This window comes from Solanum tuberosum, unplaced genomic scaffold, assembly GCF_000226075.1.
Source record: "Solanum tuberosum cultivar DM 1-3 516 R44 unplaced genomic scaffold, SolTub_3.0 scf00548, whole genome shotgun sequence".
NCBI lineage: Eukaryota > Viridiplantae > Streptophyta > Magnoliopsida > Solanales > Solanaceae > Solanum > Solanum tuberosum.
In genome coordinates this window covers 63445-71675 of record NW_006239470.1, presented here as the reverse complement: position 1 = coordinate 71675, position 8231 = coordinate 63445, and positions in this window count along the sequence as shown.

Genomic DNA, 8231 nt, shown 5'->3' with positions numbered 1-8231 from the left:
CAAGAAGAAAGCGATGATGAGACAACACGCAGTTTAAAAGAATTCATGGAAACCGCTTCCTCTAGTTCAAGTCCCTTCCAGAAGACAACCCCTATAACACCTGTAGAATATACGATAGGTAATCTACCACGACACCGGGTATTTAGGCAAGATCCGGCAACTGAACCAGAAATGGTTAAACCAATAGGAATAAGAATGCCAATAGAAGCCCCTATCAAACTTCAAGACGGAGGAGATAGAGGAAAAATATTAAATATAGCAGCTCATGACCCTCAATTATGGAACTCAGTAATAGACGTATGGAAAGGAATAGTGGTAGCAGATTACATACATCATTATAGTGAAACAGATGCAGAGACTATGTATAGATACATGGAAACCTTTTTAGGAGAGTCAATCAAAGGAGTATGGGAAGCGTACAAAGTAGCCTACCCTCAAGAATTCCAAGAGCTTGTAAATATGGGACCAAACCCGTATAATTTTACTAATAAAATACACAGCCTAATAACCGGAGAAGATCCAAATAGTGGATTAGTAGTATTACAAAAGAATGCATTAATAAAATTAGAACAACTTAGTATCACAAATTGGAGCCATATAAAGAACTTTTTAAAAGACTATTTTTATTATTGTGCAATAAGCGGTAATGCGTTTGAACATTTAGCCAATACTTGTCCAGGTAGAAATACAGTAGAACAAGAAATGCCCAACTTATAGAAGATTTCCAAGAAACCCTGATAAATGTAGACGAATACATGTCAGATAATGAAAGCATATATTCGGTAATAAGCATAGATGCTTTAGAAGGAAGACAACAAGATTCGTCTGATTCGGAAGAAGAAACTCTTATAAACAAAATAGGAAAATTAGACCTAACCATCAAATATGACTGATTCGTTTGATGGTTAGGTCTAATTTTCCTATTTCGTTTATAAGAGTTTCTTCTTCCGAATCAGACGAATCTTGTTGTCTTCCTTCTAAAGCATCTATGCTTATTACCGAATATATGCTTTCATTATCTGACATGTATTCGTCTACATTTATCAGGGTTTCTTGGAAATCTTCTATAAGTTGGGCATTTCTTGTTCTACTATTATTTCTACCTGGACAAGTATCTGCTAGATGTTCTTCACTTCTACATGTAAAGCAAGATAGTCTATTTTTGTAAATTCTATTATTATTATGTTTTCTTACATGTCTATCCTTATTTAGATAAGGTTTTCTTGCCGCGGATTTTCTTAGGTAATATTTTTTCTTAGGTTTGTAGTCTTGGTTATTCTGATATGTCTTTTTATATTTTCTTTTGGGTGTACTTTGATCATAGCTTTGCGTTGTGTATATATTTTCACAAAAACCTGTCTCGTTTTGTTTTAATTGCTTTTGTATTTGTGTATTTGTATATTTGTACATTTTTCTTGTAATATTTTCATAACATGTTGTATTTTTACGTCCAATAGACCAGCTAGTATTAGGGTTTTGCATTATTCCCTCTCGTTTACTCCATCTTTCTTCTATTTCTCTTCCTAAAGGCTCCGGGAAGTTTTGTTAAAAAAGATTTTTTTCCCCAAACTTTGGTCAAACGCATTACCGCTTATTGCACAATAATAAAATAGTCTTTTAAAAAGTTCTTTATATGGCTCCAATTTGTGATACTAAGTTGTTCTAATTTTATTAATGCATTCTTTGTAATACTACTAATCCACTATTTGGATCTTCTCCGATTATTAGGCTGTGTATTTTATTAGTAAAATTATACGGGTTTGGTCCCATATTTACAAGTTCCTGGAATTCTTGAGGGTAGGCTACTTTGTACGCTTCCCATTCTCCTTTGATTGACTCTCCTAAAAAGATTTCCATGTATCTATACATAGTCTCTGCATCTGCTTCACTATAATGATGTATGAGCTGCTATATTTAATATTTTTCCTCTATCTCCTCCGTCTTGAAGTTTGATAGGGGCTTCTATTGGCATTCTTATTCCTATTGGTCTAACCATTTCTGATTCTGTTGCCGGATCTTGCCTAAATACTCGGTGTCGTGGTAAATTACCTATCGTATATTCTACTGGTGTTATAGGGGTTGTCTTCTGGAAAGGACTTGAACTAGAGGAAGCGGTTTTTCATGAATTCTTTTAAACTGCGTGTGTCTCATCTTCGCTTTCTTCTTGTCTATACCCATAATTATCCGTTCTAAAATTGCATTCTTTAAAGTGTTTTTCTACTGTAGAAATTTCCATGTCTCCTAATTTACAACCTTTACATTTTAAATAACGTTGTCCTATTTGCTTGATGTATTCTTTAGCTGTTGCTATCGATAAATCTACCTCATAGTCTTCTTCTTCTGTGATTTTGAATATTCATGCCTTCCATGTTTATGGTTGATTCATTATCATCTAAATCGTCATCTAGTTCTTTTTTTATCTGTATATTTATAATCAGTAAATCTAATTGATGTCTCTCCTTTATTATTAGTGTATGTAAGGTGGTCATTTGGCCTCAGCATTTCTTTTTTTACTAAATTTCTCTAAATTCCATTCTCTACCTGCATATTCTTCTGAATTTATTTTTAAAGGTTTCATTAATTTGATTCCTTTATTTCCCATTATACCTACCGCGTCGTCTATTTTTATTTTAAACCGTGAACTGCTGTTGGTTGCTAGTTTTCCTATGAAGCCAACACAAACTAGTAAATTGTTTCCACAGTTCATTTCTTCGTAACCCTTAGTTTGTATACCTATCTTTATGTATTCTCCAAATTCTTTCGAATTTAGCATGAAATCTGGACTACAATAGAAAATTCCTCCATTATTACTCATGTCGACTTCTGTTAAACCTATTATATATCTTTTAGATTCTGACCATCTACTATCATATAAAGTGATTAATACATTAGTACCTAAATTTTTTCTAGTTAAACCTTTAAGTCCAATTACTACCAATCCCATATGCATGAGATTCATTCGCCTCTTTTGTATTTCTTGAATAGATTCTTTACTAATTAGATTTATGCTTTCACTATCGTTTTCTGACACACTTAGTTGTTCTTCTCTATAGTGTCTGTATAAATGTGTTGTTGATGAGAAAAGTCCTGTGTTATAGAGAACTTGTGGATTTCATAGTGTCACGCCCCGTTTTTCGCAAAACGGACCTTCCTTTCGGAATGCACGACCTAACAACTCTTTTGGGCTTTGGGGAGCAAATGAAGAGTCGCCACCTAACGAATTAAGGCGCGTTAGGGCACCTATCTAACCTAACTAAGTCTAGCTAAGGTCAACGAACCAGAGATCAGGGTAAGGGTTCAAATTACCTCGAGGGGAAGGTGTTAGGCATCCCTCGAGGTCCACAAATGTGGGTCCCGGCCGTGTGTCATGCAATATGTGGGGGTTACAGGTAGCAATTAAGGTCACTTCATTCATTATTTATTTAATTAACATGATTGCTAAGTGATAACTAATATTAAATAATTAAGATCAATTTAAATTATTTATTTAATTAATTTAAGCATGCGAAAACTAGGTGATAACAATATTAAAGCAATTAAAAGCACTTTAGTTATTTTAATTAATTAGATAGGCATGCGAGACTAAGTGATAATTTAATAACTAAATATTGCATAATAAATAAGAGATGAGCGAGGGGATAGAAATTTACACACAATTAGATAGAATAAACATTTTTATTTTTTATTAAACTACCCCAAATAAATATAAACACATAAAGGGATAAAAGGACAGGGAGACTCTGAAGGACTTTAGGATCAGCACTCGACTTTCTTTATTTTTAAATAGGCTTCTGTGTAGGGACAGACAAAACCAAAGTTTGTCTCTTCAAGCCTGAGTCGATGTCATCATCTCCATAGGGCCTAAACTACCCCTACCCCTCCACCGCATGCTTTCGTCTCTACAAGGTGCCTAGCGTCCCCGCTTAAGGTCCAAGAGGCATTAGACTACTATTATGGTAGATGTAGACAAAATAAAATATAATAGGCCCACCTAGACATCAAGTCAAACAAATCGGACGAACATTTAACACATAGAGTCTCAAGTTGACCTCTAGATTTTAATTTATCATGCTGGCAAACACAAATAGAGTGAAAAGGTCTCATGCTAAGTGTGTGCAAAGACAAGCAAACACATATAGATTAATTTTACATGGACAAAATATTACAAGTCAAGAAAAGCGTATTAGCGTATTAGATTGACTTAATTAGTAATTAATTTAAAAAGGGGCACTTTGTAATAATGCAAGTGGGCAAAAATATTTAAAAGCAAAGGCAAATTATTAATGCTGAAATTTAAAAGGAAACAGTTTATTTGGAGCATAAAATAGTTAGTAGCTGATTTTAAATGGAAAGACAGTGCAAAAATTAATTAATCCAAGCAAGATTTAATCGGAACAGCAAGTGGCATATGTAGAAAATATATTTTAGAAACAGTAGCACATAATATTATTAGTGCAGAAATTAATGTAAGATGGCAGTTCAAAATGCAAAAAAAAAAAAAATTAATTCCGAGCCTAATTTAATCGTGCAGCAAATATGTACAACAAATCTTAGTTTTAAAACATACTGAAAATAGTTTAAGAATTGATTTTAAAATGGTAGAACCTAAATACAAAATACAGAATTAGTTAACACTTGGAAAAGGATATGCGGCACATTTATTTTAATTATTTAGCATGCTTGAGATATGATTCTAACAAGTTTTATTGGTGTCATTAGTTAAATCCTATATACATGACATCTAGGTGACATGCTGAAATGATTATTAGCAGATTAATTAGAATTCAATTAAATGACAGACTTGAGTTACTGAACATATATTATTTAGACCTCAATGTTATTAGTCAAATCCTATGGGCATGGTTTCCTGCTGAAATTTATTAATAAAGTTCACATTAACAAATAATAATTAGGGCAGATCAGCACTTAAAGGTTTAGATTTTATTCCTTTGTTCATTAGCATGTTGAAACAAATTATCACCATATAAAGTACTTAATAATCTAGATTACCGACATACCGAATGTTATCAAACTCTTATTAAATCAAGTCAATTAATTAATATCCAACACTTATTGAAAGAAAGGATTATGCGACATTCTTAAAGATCAATGTTTACAAATTAGTCGGTTTTAAGATTGAGACAAGTTATACGTAAGCAAATGGTTGATTTTAGGCAGATTATTTAAGAGATTTCGAGATGGTCGCTCGCATCTAGTCATATTATCTGATAGCAAACACACATATAATAAAATAAAAGCTAAAGGAAAAGAAACAGTTAGCACGTAATCCCCTCCCCCTTTTGACGATCCCCCAAGTTATATCATATAGAGATAGTGTTAGAGTTATACACAATATTACAAGCCAAAATAAAGAACAAATGAATAAAATATACAACATTAAAATAAGTAAAATAGCTCCGTCTGGAATTCTCTTCTAGGAGACTCTTCGACATCTTAAACTCTAAGTTCAAAACCTGATAAAAGGGATAATGTAACACATATATATAGTGACAAAATAATCGTAACATCAAATATTCATAGCAACAAAATTACTTTCATACGTATAAGCAACACTCATAAAAAAGGTCAAAACAAACAAATAATAATCATAGACAATATCACACATAGCGAGAGGGAAAAACGAAAACTAATCCGAATGCTCTCTTTATTATTACAACTTACATAGAGGTATGGATGCAAAATAATAAGAACACTAAATAAGATTACTAACCAATTAGGCAGACAAGAATCAGCAATGAAGACCCTTTAATCTAACTTTCGACCCGTACACAGCAAAATAGCAAGTATAGAGAAGCTTTAATGTTTACCGGAAAACTTAATCCTCTTTTAAAGAGCAGCGAGCAACATATATATATATATTTTTATCCAAAGTAAGAGCAAAGTAGATGTGAGAGTGTCTAGAGGTGTGTGATCAACCGTGTGTGTGAGAGGGTCCGGATGAGAGTGTCCTCCGTTATAAGGAATTATGAGCCTTATTTATATACAAAAGAGAGGGCACAACATAAAAGGAAAAGAAATAATTAAGGAGACATTTAGAATTAGTTTTTCCTTATTTTAAAGGAGAGCCAAAATTAGACTTAATTTAATTTATTCTCTACCAAATATAAGCAAGAAATCTGCCTAATTTAGTTAAGGTAAAGGAATATCAAAAAGAAGTGACCCGTAAATTTGCATCATATAAAATCAATATCACACGCCTTACCTATTAATTCAAAGACTTACCATAAAGACACTAGCAAATCAATTTTAGCAATAGTAAAACTAATTCACAGTTTACATACTCAATTCAACAAATTAAGGAAATTAGAGATTTGATAAGTTTACTCTTTTTTAAGCAACGATTATGGCGAAGTCCGTACAGAATCACCCATATATTTCAACAATAATCAAGGAAATCCGCCGGACTAATTTGGGAAACAGAACAGAGTAATTCTCCATTAATTAAGGCTTAAATTGATTACAAGAAAGAGATCAATCCAAAGAAATTCATCAAACAATGAAACTCACAGGCATGGTTTCAAACTTATTATAGCATGCATTATGAATTAACAAACTTAACACAAATATTATCACAGAAGCAAACGATCACTAGTTTAGACAGAGAAAGTCATAACCTAGACTTGCTTTCTAAGAATCAACAAAAAGGATTAGTAATATGACTTTATACGATGCTGTAATAACTCGTAATATTTTAAAAGTCACGAACAAAGTGTTGAATAAAATAAAACTTACATGGACGGATCTGTTAAAGATCCGTCATTCATATACTCAAAACCTCGAGATGCTTGCCGAAATACATTGTTCGTCCTCGTAGAAAAATGAGAGGGACGCCGGATTGCTGCTGGTCGGCGATGGCTCTTGCGCTGGTCGGTGTCCGGCTGGAGCTTGCTGCTGGTCGGTGTCCGGCTGGAGCTGCTGCTGTTGCTGTCCGGCGGGAGCTGCTGCTGTTGCTGCTGCTTCTCCTCGTGCTGGCTGCTGCTGTTTCCGGTTGCTGCTGCCCGGAGAAAAAGAGACGGAGCGAGGGAGAAGAGGAGAGAGGAAGAGAGGAGAAGAGGATAGGAGGAGAGGGCGGACTCTAGTTCTCGTCGAAAACTCGCCATCGCCGGAGGAGTTGAGAGGAGAGGCGGCTGATCTATGTTGGAGAGGAAGAAGAGAGTTCTTATTTTTAGGTTTTGGGCGTCTTTAGATTTTAATAGGAAAGTGCTAAGGAATTGATCTCATCCGTTGATTAATTTCGGATGAAGGGTGGAGATTTAAAATGGGAGATGGACGGGTAGGATCAATAGATGAAGCTCTCAAATTTGGGTCCAAATAGCTATAATTGAAATAGCCATTGAATTAAAGAGGCTAGAATCGAAATAATAGGTGGCTAGAATTGAAATACAATTGAAATTGAAATGGCTAGAATTATTATTAAAATAAAATTTTGATTGAATAGGCTAGAATTGGAATGAATTAGATTAAAATGGGCTATAATTTAAATGATTTTTGAGGAAAATTTAAGAAATGCTATTCAATTATAATACTACAAATATTATAATACTTTTTTATATAATTAACATTACTAAGATTTTAAAATATTTAACTAAAGTAATTATTTCGAGTTTAACTATTGATGAGTAAAATAATAATTTAATACTTTTTTACAAATCAAACCAATCCCATATGCATGAGATTCATTCGCCTCTTTTGTATTTCTTGAATAGATTCTTTACTAATTAGATTTATGCTTTCACTATCGTTTTCTGACACACTTAGCTGTTCTTCTCTATAGTGTCTGTATAAATGTGTTGTTGATGAGAAAAGTCCTGTGTTATAGAGAACTTGTGGATTTAATAGTTTTAATTTATTTTGCTTAAAAATTTCTATGTCTCTGTCTACATCTATTATTTCGTCTAACTGATGACTAATTGGTCTAGATGATTTCATTAGTCGGGCTAGCATATTGTTTCCTAGTCTATCTTGAGAGAAACTGGTCCTTCTTTCTTGGAAACTTCTGTTCCTGTTTGAAAAAAGGTCCATGCTTTATCTTTCTTTTTAAGTCTATCCTTTTGAGGGGTTATTTCGGTCTTTTTGAGTTGTTCTATTAATGCTTGTATATCGTTCTCTTCTTTAGCGATTTTATTTTCTAATAATCTATCCAATTTTTTGTTTATGTTAATTATTTGGTCTTCTATGTGTCTTTCATGCTCTAATAAAGCAAAAATTAT